Below are 20,799 nucleotides of genomic sequence, written 5' to 3'. Positions count from 1 at the left end.
ACATGGTTCACTATCAAAATGTAGGAAAAGAGACTTGGTATAATTCCACATTTTCACCAGTGAAGAGGTCAGAGTTAATACACTGTGTAGTGTTCTGTATACTATTAATGTTACATGCACAGTCCTTGTGCCATACAAACTTGGCAATTCAAAGCCATACTAGGATACTGTTATATAATCTCCTCAAATTTAAAGATATTTGAGTAGGTTCTAAACCCCTAAGTTTAGAGAATCCAGTTACATAGAATATTAGCTGTTTTTGAAGCCACAGGGAGAAAAGTTAGGTTAATTTTTTTCCATTTTATCAGTAAGCTACTCGTGAGGCTTTGCAATCAATGACCTGACTTCATCATTCATCTAATTGCTGTACTCACTCTTGACACCTGATACACACATCTTATTGTATTGATAGAAAAGTATAATATAGTGGTCTTGGAATTATTTCTGAAATGCAGGTCTGTTCTGTTTGAGCAACTGCTACCTTTACTCTCTGCAAGGCAGAAAGCCTCAAGGTACTCTTTCCAGAGAACCTGGGATTAGGGAGACACAGCCTGACCCCTCTCAGTGCTTCTGCCCTCAGGTCGTGGCTGCTTCTGACATACACTCCTCAGAAATACTCTGTGACATCTGTAGCACTCCTCCCAGAGTTTGCCCTAAACTGCAGAGCTCCTGGTTGTGACTGGCAGAAAAGACAGTTTGGGAACCCGTGGTGTAAAATTAAGGAGTACATGTCCAGAGTAACAGCCTGCAACACTGATGATGCTCATTAACACTCCTCACTTATGATTTTGCCTACAGTAAACAATGACATACTGCAAACATGGGACTAAGTTTTAATGAACAAGAGCCAAAAACTCCCCCTTTCTGCATGTTAAAACTGGAAAGCTGAAGTGATAAGCAATGACTATACAGTTGCTGGGGCTCAGGGGAAACATATCACTGTATGTCGTTCCCAAGGACTGGCACAGGAGCTTAAATTATTCTCATTTGACTTAACATTAGTCATCTGCCAATTTCATTACCCATGAACAAAACCTGGAACAGTGTGTCTTGTTGGAGTAGTAATAAAAGAAGACTTTATAGCACAGAACAAATAATGCTGAACAGCAAATATTTTTACGAAGAACTTTTTAGACCGAGAGCCAAAGCTGTGAAAACTTGCTTGAAAACAAGTACTGATGGCAGACTGACCTACCACACCAGTGTTGTGAGTGTCTGTGCCTGACACAACTTCCAAAGCTGTGATACCTTGGAGTGTCTCACACTTCAGTGTCAGCCCTTCAGCCCCTAGATTACCCACACAGTGTTCATGTGTGCACGCATTTTTGTACTTCTTGACAGTTCTCAGAAGCTACCTATTTTGGTTTTTTATTATTTATACTATTTTGGTAACACCAAAGATGACCAAAGAGGTTCTGTAGCAGGTTATACACAGATTGGTCCAAGAGCAATAAATACCTTCACATCCCTCTAAATTTCTATGTGGAACAACATTCTGCTATTAATGTATGGCTGTGCCATACAGCTTTGTAAAGAAAATTTTTAAAAAACTTTCAGGCTGAAGGTTTTGCAGGGTCAAGTCCCATTAACCTCAGACTACATGTGACCCTGGGGCTGCTCATCAGTGCACTGTAGGCACTGTTCCCAGCCATAAAGGAGGATCCTTTTTTCTCTTCTCAAATACTGTGGTGGCATTTGTCATCAGGAAACCTGACCAGCGGGAAGTGTATAAACATCAAAATCAAGTTCCAGCATTCCTTAGCTACTTGCAAGGTTACATCAATCAGTATATTGAATGTATGTATATATATATATATATATATATATATATATATATATATGAATGAATATATTGAATCTAATGGTTTCATGCCCATCATGCTATTAATTTTAGGCTTAGGTGGGACAGAACAGGAAGATGAAGAAAAGACTGTTTCAAAGCAATAAACCCATCCTTGGGATGAAGAGTGTGCATCTATTATACTATGAAAAGTCAGAAAACAATAACTGAAATACACAGGACTGTCAGACACCTTCAAATTAAATTATTAATAATTTAGTTAGGGTTCATAAAACTTCGGTAGTTTTTTCATATGAAGGATGCCTTAGAAGAAGACAGTGAAATATCTTTTTTCTTTTTACTACTGCTGCTATAAATTATTAAGTAGTAACCATATGTCACCTTGTCTTTGTTACCAACTTGGGAAAGCGTTTAGCTGAAGGGGATATAGGTGTTTACATAGGTGTAATAGAAAAATATTTGTTAGAAATATCCTGGTTTTAGGAGCACAGGCCTTATTTTGCACTGTTTTTCTCCTACGTACTCTGTGTGGATGTTTAAAATGTTCCACTTAACCCAAGAAACTCTGATACAAGGTTTACACAGGACAAACTACAACAGTAACATCCATCTGAACGTGACAATTTGATATTAGTGGGAAGTATTCGAAGCAATATACACTGTACTGTTCCTGGAAATAAGCTACTTTCTAAGTGAAACACATTAAAGAGATAGGTCCCAGATATGCAAATTATTTCATAATTACCGATTAATAGAATTCTGTCACTCTTCTCTAAGGCACCTTGCACTGGTTGCTGCCAGATGCAGATGTGATACACTATTCATCTGTCTTCTAGTATTGTATTCTTCTCTCTCCATAAAGATAAAATAAAATCCTAGTTGTTTATTCTGGATTTTTTTAGTGGGGGTGACTATATGAAATGAGAGAAGGAGTTGGAGAATTTAGGGTTTTTAAGTTTCTGTTTCAAGATGCTCCCTACCACCTCTTTACTTCAAATGCATTAAATTTATAATAGAAATAGTTTAACTACACTTCAGGGAATAAAAAAACCCCAACAAACCTATTATCACAACCAAAGAATTTTCACCATTAAAGGCACTGGAAACTGCATTTTAAGTGGAGCAGAAGAATATAGTGATAAAATTTTCCTATGCAAGTCTTGACATTCTTTAAAATACAAAAAGGCATTATTTTAAGAAAGAGACTGACATGAAAACAGATTTTGAAACCAGACATGCATCTGTTGGAGTTGGATAGGATCATCATGCCCAGGATGCCTTTATACAGCTTAATTGAGTAACAACAGAAGCACAGCTATGACAGGCACCAGCACTAACTGCACAGCCTGCCAGAAAACTTTAACATTAACTCTTGCATCTAGGACATGCTACAATGTTTACACTGATATTGTTATTTAGTCTCACTTGGCTGAGTGGGAAGGGGGTTGCTACAGTGACCATAATCACGGAACTGCAGCCCTTTAAGCATGATTCCATCATGTCCAGCAGTGAATGAAAGAAAAGACAAAATGTAAATCAGCTTTTTTCATCTTTCAATAACTACCTGAAGAACAATTCTCAAAGAAGTGGTGGTTCTGGAAGATCAGAGGCCTGAGATGTCCCATCTCTTGGAGCATCATCTGATTTCCAGAAGGCAGGCTACTCTAGGGTCAACACTTCCCTTCTTTTATTGCAACTGTATTAAATCTTAATATTTCTATAGAGTATTTGAATGGTCACAATGCAACAGCTTGGCCTCTTAGGCAACTTAGCAGATGAAATACCAGGTTTTCATATCCCATTCATGGGGAAAAAAGTGACTGTCTATGAAAAATGGGTTAGCAGCAATATACTCCTTGTGAAAAGGAAAAAAATTAATTTGAGCAGTTGGGATACAGGTGCAATGTGAAGTTAGACCTCTTTCAACAACCATGTATTGCAACCATAGGAACTATAAACCACTGTCAAGGCTAGAAGTAAGAAATTTGGTGGGTTTATTACTTACTTGTGACCATCTGGTCAACATCTGACTTTTATAACTAAAATATTTTTTTTCCTAGTCAGTGTACTGCTCTGTTAAGCTTGCATTATCTGAGAAGATATTTAAGGGAAAAAGTAAATAGTATGCCCTAGATCACTGCGACACCAGGAGCTGACTCTGAGCAGAGGCAGGATCAGGAAGAGCATTTCCAAACAGAAGGAGGTGTGTGGGCAGAGCACAAACACAGCAGCAGAAGAGCTCAAGTGGGCGATGAAGCTGGTGGGATTGAAGGCTATGAATTACAAACATCACCAGCACAACATAAATTAGAGGTGGGAACATGACATTTAAGTCTGGCTTAGCAACATCAGTTCATTCAGGGAAGGGATATAGAAAGGATTTGGAACATGTTGAGATAGCTGTTGAGATACAACTGGACTAAAGGACTGCTGCAGGTATGGTCTGTAGTTGGCAAGGCCAGGGAAGGTTTTAAATGTTGGCACAAGTATGGAATAATTGAAGGAGATGAGATGGCACACCTCTTGATTGGAATAAACTGGAACTGAAGCAGTCACCTGCTATTGTTTCACCAGTTAGCAGAAAAAAGTGTCTCCAGCTGACATCACAGAAGAAATATTTTTGATCAGTAAATGAGACCTTCAAACTTGTAGTTCCAAGTTGCCTGGGTTAACCATAGGAGTCTAGCACTCGCCACCATAGCTCAGCTGCCTCTATATGAACACATATTTGAAGATCCAGTTACTTAATGGAACATCTGTAAGGGAGAAGCAGCAGTTTCCCTCTGAAGTGTTCATCTGAGGAGTGGAGAACACAAATAAGTGATTTAGTAAGAGATTAATTTACCATCCTCCCCTTATGAGTTTCACTTTGTGTTTATTAGAGAGAAGGTGCTCTCTGAAGGGTTGTGTCTTTTTCTCTAGACTCAGATAATTTTCCCCATGAAAATATTCAGTTGAGCCACTTGAGATTGATGAGAATTTCGAGTCTTTTCAGGAAGAGATGTAGCTGCTATAATTGCAGAAACAGAAATTGCAGGGTCTTACTCTGATAAGCAAAGACAGTCCAGGCTGCTGGGGAGAAAAATAATTTCTGTAGCTCATTGGCTTCAATACAGCATTGAATTTTCCTTGTTTCATATTCAGAAAAAGTGGCCTGACAAGACCTAGGGATGTTAACCAGTCCCTGTCTTTGCCACAACAATTGCATTAGTACAATGATTAGCACAGAACCACTTGGCTGTTTTAAGTTCTGATCCTAGGCGACATGACCTTTAATGCCTTAAAATGTTTTTCTATTCTCTCTCCACAACTCTACACCTACAACCTTGCCTAGTATTACCACTCACAGATCATATTCAGTGTGTCTGCTAGAAGTGGAGTTTGATTTAATTTCCCTCAGATGGATCATTTTGTTGGACTGAATGATTCTCTATCAAATAGGACCACAGGTCAATCCAGAGAAACACCATTATGACGCAAATGCATGCATTACTGTCCATTGTTAAATTTGATTCTTCACTCCCTGAGAGGAGTGAGGTAAAGTGGTAAAGATCCAATATTGTCAGAATTCTGAGATTCATTCATCAAGATAACACCTAGTGGCAACAGAAGATAAATGTCTTTATTAAAAACACCAGAGAACCACCTGCACTGTGGTGCTTTTTAAAGCAGGTGCTAGTCTAAACACCCTTGCAAAAAGCAGAATAACTACAAATAACCTTTCAGCTTTGTGACATATTCTCAGAATATTAGAACTATTATAGATCAAAGCTATTTAAAAAAATGGGTAAAGTAGTGCTCTGTTAGGGATAATGGTGTACAAAAAGTGTCTGATTATACATTTAATGGCTAGATGTCATTCATTTAACATTATTTTGATATTGGAGACTTGGTCTTATATTTTTGCTGCAAGTGGAATTGCTCGACTTTGTTCTATATTGCTAGAGCAGGAGCAAAGTTAATTCTATTGTTCTAGCAAAAGGCAAATCCCAGATGACTGTGACATGCATGGTGACAAGCACAAAATGGGTGGACATGGATTTGTTAAAAAGCTTACAGGTAACTGACACTGTCATCACTTTTCCTACTACAGATACTTCTGTTTCTTCTACCTCAGGACTTGAAATTATAAAGTAATTTTTAGTACTTTTACCATCAAAGTTGTCTGCTACCAAATCATTAAGAGGTATAGAATTCCCAAAGCTGGGAAGAGAGATACATAGCAGCAAAATCAGTGGATGAGTGAAAAAAAAGATTATACAGAGTGAACATATTAAAATTTTTTTAGAGTGTATATAAAGTACACATATACATGCAAGATATAGAATCATGAAATTTTCAAATGTAGTTTAGTTGAATATGTCTCTGAGACATATCTCAACTATTCCTCTAGCACAGTCTGGTCCGTGAGCTTATACTGGAGATTTCAGTTCAGCCTCATTTCCTAGAATATGAGAAACCTTATGTTTAATCTATTTAGTATTATTCTCTTAAGATTTGGCTACCATCCCAGGAAAAGCACATAGATAAGGGAAACATTTGGAGGAGTTAATTCTAATGAACTAAACAGGACTATTTTCTGCAGGAATCTTAGAAAATCCAGTTGCATAAATTCAAGGAGCTTTAACATATAGAAATTGATTTTACTTTAGGTATGAAAACCACTTGCAAATAAATCCACTGGTAGTTGTTAATTACCTGTCTGGACAACAATAGCAATGAAAACACAACCCATAAACACATTATCAGATTGCCTGTACATAGAGCAATTTCATAGGCAGAATCCCCAGGCACTTTGTGTTTTGGTTCTTGGCTCACAATAAAACCAAATCTTTATTCTGGTCTTTTCCCTACTGCAGTCATTCCTGAACCTTCTTACCCACACATGCTCCAGATTGCCTCAGTGTTGTTCCTTTTATAGTTACTTTCTTCCAGAGGGCAAACAAAAAATATTCATATTTTTGAACAGTGTGCATATAGACTTGCAAAGATGTGCACTCCAAAATGGCATAGACATTAACTGGCAGCTCCAAAGAAGAGTGCTAAACTTTTGTCTAAGGCAAAAAAACTTGAGGAAAAATCCCATAACTCAAAATAACTTCTTCTTGTAGCTGTTCCCAGAGGAGACAGAATAAAGTATTCTCTATTTTCAGAAAATAAAGAATGGAAAGGAGAAACACGTTACCTTATTCTTTTTGAGGTCATTTGTCCCATCACAAATTCCATTTAAACAGGCTACAAGAACCCTAGTGTAATAATCAGGGAGAAATGGAACCTTCAATCATCTCCAATTCAATCAAACATTTTAATTCGGAAGCAGAAGACTGAAGTACAGGAATATATGGAAACTCATTCTGCTCCTGGATATTAGATAACTAATTCATAAGGGTGCCACATCTGCTATATGCAGGAGAAAAAGGGAGCATCATAAAGGCAGAGGAAACTGCTAATGTATCAACTAGCAAATTTCCATGAATGTCCTTAGATTTCTATCAATCTGCATATGTAGACTTCCTCTGAGCACAGCTTCTGATATTCAGATCAAAAATAATGGTCAGGAGAGATAAATGAGACTACTTGCATTTATTTTCATCAGCAGCAAGTGGTTTTAAATTATTGGTGTCACAGACATGCTATGAAAACCTCTGAGACAATCAGAAGTAACAGGAAGTAATCAGTAAATTGGGGGAGTCTAAAAAGTAAAAGAGGGGACAACTTTAGCAGGGAGTGTGTGAAAGCACAATTCTCCTCTCAGATGCTCTCAGTGTTGGTATAAAAAGTATCTTATCAAAAGTTAGTTTAATCTATCTGACTGCCCCTTGGAGTAGGAATAAGGCTTTCAAGCATGATTAGAGTAACCATACCAACTAGAAAACACATAAACTGAACAAAAAGCATCCAAAGTTTGCCTCACTACTTCATTAGGACTTTACTAATAAACACTAAGAGAAATCAGTCACCCAATAAATGTCAGAAGCAACACTTTGAACTGAAAAAAAATGGCAGAACTTTTGATTTTTGCAACTGAAGACTGAGATTCTTGGAACTCACAAACTGAAAAAAAAAACCCAGCAAAAAAAGTCGCTGACTAAAGGAATATAGGTTAGAATGCAAACAAATGAAGAGTACAAAATCCATAGCATAGCCTCTTTTATTCTCTTCCATTCTCATGGCAGTGCACTGGCCTTGTCTTTTGATCTAATTGCTTGGACAGGCTTTCAATTCTGATCCTTTAGTTGACTGGAATGGATGAAGACCCAGCATCTGGAAGGCTGGATACTAAACTTGACTTCTGAACATACCAAAAGTCAAAAGGTGGAGCATGAGTCTTCAAAACCTGTAGCTTCCCAGAAGCACTTCTAGTTTCCTTGGCACTGATATAAAGGAAGGGCAATATCAGGCAGCAACAAGCCAGTGTCCTGTACTCAAAGCTTTTAACATCAAACGAGCCTGATGCTCAGGGTAAAGTACAACACATTCCTAGCAGAGAACCTGGTGGTTGGTATTGATTGCACTGGAAATGAGGAATAGGGAGTAAAATGAAAATAACATTAAAGGTACTGATGTTCAGTGAGCCAAGAACAAGATTCATGCTGACATTTACATGTGTTTGTCCTGTAAATGGTAAGCTTGGTAAGCTTGGTAAGTACCTAACAGACCTGCTGTATTATCAGTCCATCATTCCACAGACAGTGTGCTATAGACAGGATTAAAATGGTGCTTTTTTTTTCACCTAACACAGAGTCCTTCACCACCCCAGCTATTTACTAAAATATATCACATAGAATTTCAGGCCCTAGAACAAACTCTCTTTTGGTTAAAAAAATCACCAAAAAGTACATGGAAGGATCCTTAACATCCTTAAACTCCCCATCAGTTTGCTTAATTTTCCATCCAAATAATGTTATTTTTTTTGCCACTTATTAATTGGAAAAATGTTCTATACTATAATTTTTGTAAGATATAACCTAATGAAAGCAGATCATGATCCTATGACTGAGACACTAACCGGGGTATAGTAGACTACTCTTTAGAAGAACAAAAACTAAGTCTGATCATTCATTTCCAACTGAAATTTCAATCTGAATACTTGTCTGTTTACACAAAGCCAATGCCAGAATTTTCCGGTAGGATTTATCTTATACTAAGCAAAGCAGGAGGAGAGTAAATCCAGTTACAAAGAATCTGTAAAACATAACCCCCAGGTTATGCTCCAAGCACAACATAATCATTTACTGCCCATGTGGAACACAAGTTCTCCCCTCATTCACCACTGATAGCATTTGTCAGGAGCACAAACTCAGACACAAGAATAGCTTTGGAATAAATAGAACTGGAGACATAAAAATAATCATAATTATAGTGACTGAGTTTCAGTGAACAGACGCATCTGCCTTTGGGCAGACAGCACACATGGAGCCTATGCGTGGGTGCTATGCCTCACATCAGAAGGGATGAGTGTCTCAATCAGCCATTTGCTGACACCATGGGAGGACTCAGACAAGCTCCTTACACACCCTAAAAAGGTGTTTGGAAGAAACCCCAATGCGTTTCCTAAAGTCTGCTGGATTGTAGTGTTGAGCAGGTGGTCATTTTGGTCAGTGTTACCTGAAAAAAGACAATCCACACACATGATAGCAACATTGCCTTTTATTGAATAGAAAACTATCAGTATCTTAATTTTTGAATAATTTACAAACCATCTCTGGGCAAGAAAATAAAGAGATTGCATGTTATTAATACTCTTATAGCTTCTCTGTTTATGGGAGACAAATTATGTAATGATACCGCTTTTATAGGGTCAGATTTTACGCTTATGGCTTTCAGTATGCTGCAGCAATCTTTCTAAAATCTGCCTGATAACTCAATATTTCTCAATGAGAAAATGTTATCAAAGGAATAGGTAATTCAAGAAATAGTGGAAAAATCACTTTGAAATATTTGAATGTCATAAAATGTGAGTTTTGAGTGATATGTTGTCATAGTTGTCTATCTTTGTGAAACATTAGCCTAATCTCTGATGCTGATACCAATTCCCAATCTCTGCATAAAACAAATATCCATTAAATCAGAGTAAGATGATGGAATACAAGATGTAAATTCAAACTAAAAGATTCATACAGCTACAAATATTAACCATATTGGTATTAATTTCCTCTTTTAAATGTAATTGTTCTTCTACATTGTTCTCCTACTACTATTCTAACTTCTGCAAGAATCAGAAATGTGGACACTCCAGAAAGCTTGTAGAGAGCAGGGCATTATTTTAATGGGAAAGGGCTGGCCTAATATTTAGGCCCTCCTAATGTGGCAAAGGCCAAATAATTCTTCAGTGTAAATCTGTAAATCTGCTAGTTTACCCACACCTCAGAAGTCTGTCTGCTTTACCCTTAAACAACTCACACCATTTAGCAAAGCTGGAAACAACCGTGGCAATTTGCATCTGATTGCAACAAACCTGTTGCTTTTCTAAGCATTCATCAGAAGAGTAGAAAGCTTTTAATTGTGTGATATGGTTGCAATATATAAACATATATTTTACTTTTTCAACAAATATTCTGTTATGGGATCTGTACTGCTTTTAGCACAGATATATTCCCAAAGTAAATTTACCTTGCTTGTGTATTTAACCTTGTGCACCTGGCTCTTTAGTAACATGGGAAAAGTATTTGGGATAACTGTAGAGGCTTTGGTTATGAATTCTTAATGTCAAGTGCTAAAGAGAAAACCTTCACATGCACTTTTTATTAAAAATTATGTATTGCAGGGAAGGGCAATTTTTTTTAACATTATCTGCCTGGAAGAGTGAAAGTCAGCAGCATTATTTTATTACTTATTACTTCTATGGACATTAATTTTAAAAGTTCTACTGCATTTTTACATGATTATTGTACTGCTCTAACTAAATGCAGTCTTAAAAGTGCATTTTTTCTTTTTATTTCCCTTTATTTGTTTTTTTAATTTATTTTTTACCCATTTCAATCCTTTTTAGCGTTTTCAGTGAAGATAAGTGTGTTTCAGGATTTATCTGTTCTGTTTCTTTCATTCTACACATGGTAATTTGGTCATTCTGCTGGACACCCTGACCCCTGAGTGAGACATGTGGACCTTACTTCTGTTGTACCAGCACAGGAGGGAATAGCTACCCCCCTGGCCACCCACTGGAGCTCATGCTGAAGGACTGGCTTTTCTCAGTCGTGCCCTCTGCCCCTTGCTTTTCCTCTTCTTTCCAGTCACAGTAAAAGCAAGACTCACACTTATTTTCCTGTTTCAGATCTGGAAATAGTCCTCACTTCTTATTTTCCCATGTACGTGCCTTGGAAGCATTTAAGCATCTCGAATTTGAATGGCTTTTCCTTGGACTTTATTATTTTTTTACCTTTGGAACCGACTTTTTTTACCTTTTAGAACCAAACTGCTACAATAACAACCAGGATGAGGACATATATTTGAGCTATATAGCATAATAACACATCTTTTTTATACAGTATAACTTGTTCTTTCTTTTTCAGCTGCCTTGCACCCTGTGCAGATGTCATCATTCAGCTGCTTTTGGAGATACAGGCCACAGCTTCTTTACTTGCCTCTATAAATATCATTCATCTCATGCAATTTAATGTTTTCCCTTTAAAACAGAATATACTCAAGTGGTTTGTGGTATTACATTCACTAATACTACTGTTTCTGCAGAGTCTCAATGTTTTCTCTTGTTCTAAGAATGTGAAATATTGTTCTTTGCTCAGGTTTTCTACTGACCCTGAAATATTCTGATAGTCTCTCTTGAAATACTCTGATTCTAATTAGCTTAAAAACTATTTGTCCTGGCAGCTGGACTGAGTCAATTAGATTCCTTTCCCTTCAGAATACCTATTTGAAGTATCAGAGGTATTGTGATACCACTGTAATCTCATGGTTACAATGTCCTGCTTAAAATTTTTGGTGGCCATGAGCTTGGAATGCAACTGTTTAGGGTCTTTGAGAGCATTTGAACCTCTTGGTTATTTCCAAACACATTAGATACAGGACTAGAAATCAGAAATATACTCAATTTCTACAAATTTTGTGAAGACAAGTGCCTAGATGAGAAGTGTGCCTGAGGAAAGGGCAGGACCAGCTGTCACCTGGCCTGTTAGCAGCCTGTCCAGCCACCACCAGCTGAGGGTGTTCTGGCCAGGGGGTAGAGGGCAATGCAGGAGTCAGGCATTGAAAATGGGGAAAACAGGATATCATAGCAGGTTTGCTATGCTACAGAAAAGCTAACTCTATCTGAATGTTGGATATTGGATATCCAGTCAGGTATTTGATTAGGCTGTCATTGTCAACAGGAGGAAAGGGGATGGAGAACCTGCCCCAGGAACATGCAGGAGTCTCAGCACCCAAATTGCTCGCAGGACAGTGAAATCTCTGTCAGACTGGGCAAATGGCCCAAGTCACAGCCTTTTCTGCTACCGTGGTGGGTGGCTGTGTGAGTACTTTGGGGTGTGGTGCCAGGGAAGCCCACAGGACAAGTGGCTATCTAGCTGAAAGCCTGCTCTTTGGGAAAGTCAGGTCTGGGTAACCATGAAAACAAGTTGCAAGAGTGGGGAAAACCCTTGCAACCCTCATGGATGGGCTGGGCATGCCTTGGAAGCCTCCAGATGTGAAAGGGCCCAAGCTCTCTGTCCAGAGAGGGGAGCATGTGGTGGCTGCATTCCTTTCGAAGGAGGCACTTGGGGTGGCTTGGGCACATTCCCACTTTCTGTGGAGCTGTGGTGTAAGGGGACTGATCAAAGTGGGCTGCTGTTGGAAACAAAGCTGCTGTTCTAAGGCGACCAATAGAACTTGGCTAAAAATACCTCCATTTTCAAGTTGAAGCACCTAAATTATCTAGATATTTTGGAAACTTTATTTGAGAGGAACCTAGTCTGTTTAAGACATTCAAGTCCTTTTCTTCCCTTCAAAAGAATACTCTGTTCCTGTAATAATAACTCAAACACTTTGATTATCATAGTCCTGCTGCAGTTTACCACGACAATAGGATTGTTAGCGTTCAGGAACACATAATCACAGAATGATTATATGAAGGTGCTTTATTAAAGAGCTCTGGGTGTCAGGGGTACACATACCCAAATCTGACCTGACTTGGTTTTGAGCTGAACATACTTTTATACTCTATCATTATATAACTTACATATTAATTATTAAACTTATATTTTTCTATTGTATACATTGATTCTATCCAAGCATGGATTTCTTGTGATCCCACCTCAAACCCCTAACATAGTTTCTCATGATTCTTTAAAAAATAATTATATCTAATCACACCTAACAATTATATAATTTATCATATACTGACTACGCAGGTGCAGTTTCACATGATCTTAGCAAGCACAAGGCCTAGCATTTCCCAGGGCCTACTTTTAATACTTTTCCCAGGGCTTGCCAAGCCTAACTTTCTTTCTAACTCTCCAAATTTTCTATGATTTTAAGATATTTTACTATCAAGATTACCATGCATTTACTTATGCATTTCTTAAAAAACAGGCCTAAAAATTCCCACTTTAGCATGCCATCAGAAAGGAGATCAGTGCTTGCCTTCTAAAAGTCCCAATGTGCATCCAGTCTTTGAGATCCAGTGTCACTTCCTAATGGTAGTAAGAAGATGAGGAGTATGTTTAGTCAAGTCTCATCACTTTCCTTTCTGTGATCCTGTTCTACATTGCCCCTGTGGTTATTATTATTATTAACCTATATTTGCCTCCAGAGGCCTCATTTAGCTCTGTGCTGGAAATTGCTTCCTGCAGTTATTGCTGTTGCCAAACTGTTGATACAACTCCTCTCATGAGCCCATTCAAAGTTTATAAAAATCAAGAGAGTGATGACTTTACTGTACTGACCTATTTCATACAAAGCTGATTTTTTATATTTAATATGTAGCTCTCCAGGGTTCAGAGATGGAACAGCATAACTTCCCTCCAGCATGCCTTAGTTCAGGCCAGCTTTCCTGCAAGAAGGATTTGCTTATGATGGGTACCTGATGGGAAAACAAAGTACATTTAACACCTTCTTTTTTCTGCCAGAAGAGCATTTGCTTGGACCATAAGCCAAGATGCCTTAAACTAATAGATAATGAACTCCCTCACATTGAACACATTCATTATTAATCCACAAGGTTTGTCTGTGGATTGAAGTAATGAAGTTTCCATCATCTGTTGGTCACATGGCTCTATTCCTGCTGTTCTTAAGGAGACCAGTGCTTGAAAAAAGATAATGAACATCCTCACATATCAAGGGAAGAATATTCTTGAAAAACCTTTTTGTCACGCACACAAAAATAGTTGTTTTGTGTTTCAGTATTTGTAGTCAGTAAGGTTAAGTATGTCTAGCATAATTCCACTTCAAATAGGATTTGATGTATAACGCTAAATGTTTGACTTTCTTTTTTTAATGGATTTTAATCAGTAGAATGGAAATACATGCAGTGTTTTACATGTGTTGGGATAGGATAGAATTTTTCCTTTTGTTTCTTTCTTTCCTGGAATTTTTTCCCATCTGCTGCTAAGAGACAATAACTACCAATATTTAAGAGAGCAAAAGATGTGGCTAGGAGGAAGAGCAGGGGGAAAGTGGAGATGGTTACTTTCTTACCTGGTGGGCTCTCTTTTAGGAAAGGCAAAGATACTGTGAGATTTTGGCTGGGTGGTGATGGGCTGAGCTCGGCTCCTTTCCCTCTCTCGCTTTCAGCATTGGAGGAGGCACAGACAGTCTGTGGTTGCTGTCCAGAGGATTCACTGCCATTGTGGAACATTTGTCATCTCATTGCTTCTCCTGCCATAGGTGAGCCTTTGTTCATTAGAGCAGCTGTTGAACTGGGACCTTACTAACACCCATTCTGACTGGAAGGGACCCTCACCATCCATTCAGGTACCTCAGGGGAAAAACGCAGGACCCCGACCCTCTCCCCCTTCCCAGAGAATGCATCTCCCTGGTTGCATGTGACAGCTGCTATGGAGGAGCCTGGCTGCCGCTGCCAAGCCCTGCTGCTTTCTGCTGTTGTCTTGGGCTTTTTCGCTGCACTCTAACACACACTCCCTGCCTGCCAGGACATTCTATGGCTCTGCCACAGCTGCAGAGTTTCTGATGCATTTCCTTTGTTACTCTGGGGTCTGCTCACCCCAGTCACCGCTCCGCAGTTCCTCCTGCAGCCCGTCTTGCCACCCACCCCGCCCGCCATGGCTGTGTGAGGGAGGCCGAGCATGCGCCACAGTGCCCCCTGCAGCCGCGGGGGAATCACCACACCCGCCCTGCCCAGCCCGGAGCCAGCAGCGCCCCTGCTGGCTGTGACCGGAACTGCACCCAAGGGGAAGCGCCTGCAGCCAAGAGGAGGCTGCGGTCTGGTTTTGGTTTGGTTTGCTGTTGCTACGGTTGTTGTTGATTGTTTGCCTTGTTATGTACGTGTACATACTGTGAAGAACTATTATTCCTTTCCCCATATCTTTGCCTGAGAGCTTCTTAATTTCAAAGTTATAATAATTCAGAGGGAAGAGGGCGATATTTTTCCATTTCAAGGGAATGATTCTTCAATCAGGCTTGAAAGGCTTCAAGATTCAAGGTTCCTGCCTTTCTTGGCAGACACCTGTCTTTTAAACCAAGACAATGTGTAAAAGTCAACCTAAGTCCTTCCATGTATTGCCAAAGTACTTTTGTATTTTTTAGATTATATTCTTCCAGGTGACCTTTCTATTAGTTTCATCTATTTCTGTAGCTCTAGGAACACAACCATTTTATAATATGCAACTGTAAAAGAACAGAGTGGAATTTTATGTTGGAGACTTGGCAAATCAAGATTTGCTTTTGTATAAATTTAAAATTTAACCATTTTCCATCAACTAATCCGTTGCAACTGATCAGTGTAAATTCCCTTGGGATCTGAAACCTAAATATTTTTTAGCTCATATCCAACAGCCTGGAATAAAAATATTGCAATTGCAGCTTACTTTCATTTCCACTTTATGAAACTGACACGAAATCAGTGTAAAATTGATTGGGAAACAGTGTTCAGACAGCAGTAGGTACAGACCAACAGTTTTGTTTCAAACAGGAAGAAAATATTGACTGGGTTTTGCAAAAACACTGGGTCAGTATTTTTATTACTAACTTGGATGATGGAATACGGGACACAGTTTTAGGTGTGAAGATGATTCCAGGCAGTCAGGGTGGCAAAGATGCTGAATGACTGGGATTCAAACCAATATGGATACAGGAAAGAGATCTGAAAAAAACCCAGAAACAATTCAATAACAATCCATGAAAGTTGGTACATCAGAATGATCACCTGCATAATTGGAGGCACTATAGTTTAGGTAACAGTTTGAAAAAAAAAAGCATTTGGCATTGATATCATGTGAAAAAACAAAGATGAATCAACAGTAATTTAAACTAGCAAGCACCAGTCCAGAAACAGGATAGGTATGTAAGATGAGGAAAATAATAGTGCTACTCCATGCTCTATTAACAATATATTTTCTCTGTCACTATATCTCATTTTGAGCACTGTACTTGAAAATAAAAGTGATCAAGCAATGAAGCACAATCTGGGGCATGGTAGAGCAATGGTAGAAGATGTCACATAAGGAAGGGGATATTTCTAGCCTGAGATAGCAAAGACAGAGATGAGATATTGTAAAAAATACCTTCCTTTCAAAAAGGAATATTCTGTTCTCCATATTCAGCAAGGCTCAAATGCAAACAAATGTGCCTCAGCTGTAGCAAGGGAGAGTTAAATTAAGCATCTGGGAAAATGTTTAAAATTAAGATGCTCTGCAATAGGTTTGCAATAGGTTGCCTGGGACAACTGTGAAATCTCTAACACTGGAAATTCATTAGAAGCATTACAAAATTCTCCATTTTCTTACCATTATGGGCTGTGGATTTGTGGATTCTAATTCTTGCTATTGCACAGACCTATTACACGGTGCAGAACAAGGACCAAATCTTCTGCAAATAGGGTGAAATATTTCTGTAGTTTTGGTTGTTCATGCACAGGGCCTTAAAGCCTTTGGCATCCAAAGAAGGTAAAAGAGCAAAAGGCAGGGATAGAACCATGAATAAAGAAGTTAAAATCCTGGTAGATTAAAGGGATCTTTTTTTTTAGAGATGCTAAAATATCACAACACTTGCTGTTTACACTTTGCATCTATGTTGCAATCTGAGGAGGTGTAAACTCAGTTTGACACCCTCTCAGCTGATGGGGCATTCAGAACTCTCTGTGCCTTGCTTGCTTTTCCTCCTGACTCGCTTTGTGTGGTATATATACCATGGTATATTTGGCCAACAGAAGAATTTCATGAACCAAGAAAAAAGATAAATAAGAGGGAGAAGGGTCCTGCAGGTGTGGACTGAGACCAGAAAGCTGAGGGAAAGAACAAGCTGACACAAGCAGTCAGCACAGAGCAAAATATCCTTGAAAAACTGCAGGAATTTTCATGGAGAATGTGTTATTTGTTAGAGCCTTTTTTTCAGCTGAGGAAATGAATGACTACCAAACAATTCTTAGAGATAATAATCTGGGTACTTTAAATTTTAAATTGGTCTTCTTTAGAAGTAGATTATTATTTTATAGGCTAAAAAATGATTCCTGGGCAATAACTTATTGCAGAACACAGCACTGCATGAATAGAATTAGCATTTGAACAGCTGGTGGTAAAAGCAAAGCAAAAGACTAGTCACATTTCTTTGGATTATATTGTAAAGTGAAATTAATTCTTGTGCAAAATGCCAGATAAAGAATCCAGAAGCAAAGTCTCCATTGATTTCAGTAGAGCAGACTCCATTCCTGAGTGAGAATGCAGCCAAATCCAATGTGTAGAGCCAAAGTGTCATGGGTTGCTTTCCAAAAGAGTAATACCCCTGCCTAGGAGGCTAGGACAGATAGACTGACCTTTTCAGTCTCTGCCATCTCAAATAAGCCTGCCAACAATAATGATACCTAGAGATCAAAATACCCATCTGCTATTTTTGAGGCTGAGAAAAGCAGCTGTCTGGATGCTATTTACAAAGAAACATGCTTAACTTAGAGCTAAGTGTGTGCCCAAATGCAAAGGTTCAGAGGAAGGCCTATCACTTTCTCTTGGTAGGGAGAACCAATAATGAAGTAATGTTCATTGCTTCATGCAAGAAGGGCCCTGTCAGTACACTGTGAACAGAGTGCTGAAGAAACATCACCCAGAACATTACAGATACACACACTAAGATGGGCAAGAACTAGTAGGCCTGCTTTAGAAAAGGGTGACAGGATGGCATCCAGAAGCATCTTCTGTAGTAAATTATTCTGTGCCTCTTTGAACTGATGGTTCTGGACAGCATTCCCTCTGTCTAGTTCTGGCTCTGGGCACAAAGTGCAGACCACAGGACACCCAGAGGTTAATGGCCAGTAATTGCTGGTACTGAAGTATTAAGGGCTTTTCTGGACACTACTCAGTGTCTCCCTGACCATTGCAGAGATGAGAACAATGGTGATTCTAGCCTTTTGAATGATAGCAAACTTGGAAAAGCAACTGCTCAATCACCTCATTGCCTCATTTGAACAGATGACCAAATACAACTCTAAAGTTCTTTAATTTGAGCTGTGACTACTCACTAATAAGATGAAAACTCCCTGGTGAGCTGCAAAAATTAGTCTGATGTAAACTTGAGTTAGAATAAAGAAGAGGATTTCTGCAGCTCCAAGCAGTACATGTAAAGGTTATGTGAGGTCATTTTCATTTTTCTTCATAAGCATCTTTTTTCTTCTAAAGATATCAAAAGGCAAGGGTAAGTTTTCTCAGATAAGACAAACAGAAAACACTGACAGTGTTCTATGGCTTTAAAAGGGGGAATAGCTTTGAAAAGGTATTTTGAAAGGTAACACTTATGAAAACTGATCCATCTTTCCCCTCTGGGAACTCCTACATGTACCTAATAGGAAATCCATTTGAGTCCAGAAATTGCACCCTTGCTTGGAAAAAGATGATTCTGCCTCTTATCAAACTTCCCCTTTATAGAAAGTTACACAGCCTGTGGAAAATAATATTTCACATAAAACATATTTCACTATTTTGCCTCTCAAAATCTTTGCAAATTTATGTTTATTCTATTATCACGAATATTTTCATATAATGAAAACTGAAGACACAAAGTGAAACTGTAGAAAAACAAAATATAACAGTGTATGTATTCCACAAGATTGTTCTTAGACTTATTTATGTTCTTAAAAGTCTGCAGTGATGTGATTTTTGTCTGGTTTGACATAAAACAGCTCTATAAACACAGTCTATATCAACACGCTTCTAACTACTTGGACATGAAGTGTCATTCTTTGTATTCACAGTTTCTCTTAAATCTAATAAAAAATAAGACAACGTTGGTCCACTTTGATGAGCAATGGTTTTAATTTTCCTAGTGAAATGTGGCCTTTTAAGCAATAAGCAGAGTATTGTGTAGATATTGTTGCCAGTGGATATTTGGAAATTAAGGAGTAGGGAAGGGATTGTATTCTTATTTCCTGGATTAAGCAAAAATCTACTCTGAACATTCTCAAACAGACACATTGTACTTGTGTATTTGGCAGTATTTTCTGCCCAAGGGAAAGAAAACACTTGGTGATTCTCCACAGTTCGTACATTAAATTAGATAAAATAACTTTTACTACTTCTTGAAGAATCTAAGAAAGCACTGTGTTAGCCCAGTGTTAGTAGCCTGAATTAAAACAACAGAAGATTCCAACTGTATTGCTTGGAACTGCTAACCCTTCTCTAATCTAAGGCTCACTGAGATTCTGTTCCCAGCGTGGGGACATCAAGGGGTCACAAAAAAGTTCCACTTCCACAGCTGTTGGAGAAGAGTCATCCAAACAACTTCATACCCTCCACCTCCAGAGAAACTGTAGTCAAATATAATGTTAATCAAGAGGCTCTTTTCCCAACCTGACCCCTTTCTCTTGAAAAATTCAGTCAGAGAAATGGAGCTGGTTTATTTTTTATGCCTAGCCCAACCTTCTCTTTGTTCTCCAATTTGTAAATCTGTCAAATATAATTAATAATGACAAAGGCCAAGATTAAATCAAACAAAATGTGAACACTCTTTGTGTTATTTGGTTGACGCAAAGCTCTCACCATAAAATGCTTTTAGATAAATTAATTCAGCTATTAGAGTGCTGCAGCACTGAAACTTTGCTCCAACTGTTTGAACTTTTCAGGGACACTGTCAGGTCATCTTAGATTCAAAACCTAATACATGGCTGGGGTCCTGAAATCGGCTAAGGGAATCAAGTACCTGACTTCTACTGAAAGTTGGTGTGTGGTGGAAAGTTAATTGACTTCCAGCAGGGATTAAATGCCTTTGCAGTGTCTATTCATGTCCTTGCAAAAAGAGGCCCATGTCCTTCATGGAGATAAATGAATGTAACTGCTTTCACACCCACCTACCAGCAAAGTGCCTGATTCACACATTTTACAAAACCTAAACTAGTAAGAAAACTCTAAGAGCTACCTCTACTTTTATTTGATTGTATTTTGGCTAGCACTAGATATTTCCTTTCAGTGTAAACTAATTATACGCAATATGTTATATTAAATAATGATATTATTAAGTTGCACAACTATGAGTTTAAATTTCAGCTGATTATTCCATTATGGACTTTCATTTTCAGCCTGGTAGGCTGCAACCTGCAGTTTAACCCACTGATTTCAGTGGTACTCCTGGCCCTTTAAAGTGCAGATTCAGAATCTCAATGCATCCATGGTTTTCCTCCAAATATTTTTGCCTTAAAAACCTCACCCCCATATCTCAATAGCCACCATGAAAGTTCATGGCCGGCAACAGAGAAACTCAGTACTTTTGAAAATATGTTTTTGTCTTGTTGATTGAGATTTTAGTGTTAAGCAATACAGCATTAAAATTTACACAGCTTTGAAAATAGATCCCTGGCTATCTCCTTAAATTCCTCATTACTGCTTTAAAAAGTAATGTGAGAAATATGA

Source organism: Pseudopodoces humilis, chromosome 7, assembly GCF_049639895.1.
Source record: "Pseudopodoces humilis isolate 2021_Gansu_Grassland_sample_001 chromosome 7, ASM4963989v1, whole genome shotgun sequence".
Lineage (NCBI taxonomy): Eukaryota > Metazoa > Chordata > Aves > Passeriformes > Paridae > Pseudopodoces > Pseudopodoces humilis.
Note: the sequence above shows the minus strand (reverse complement) of the source record.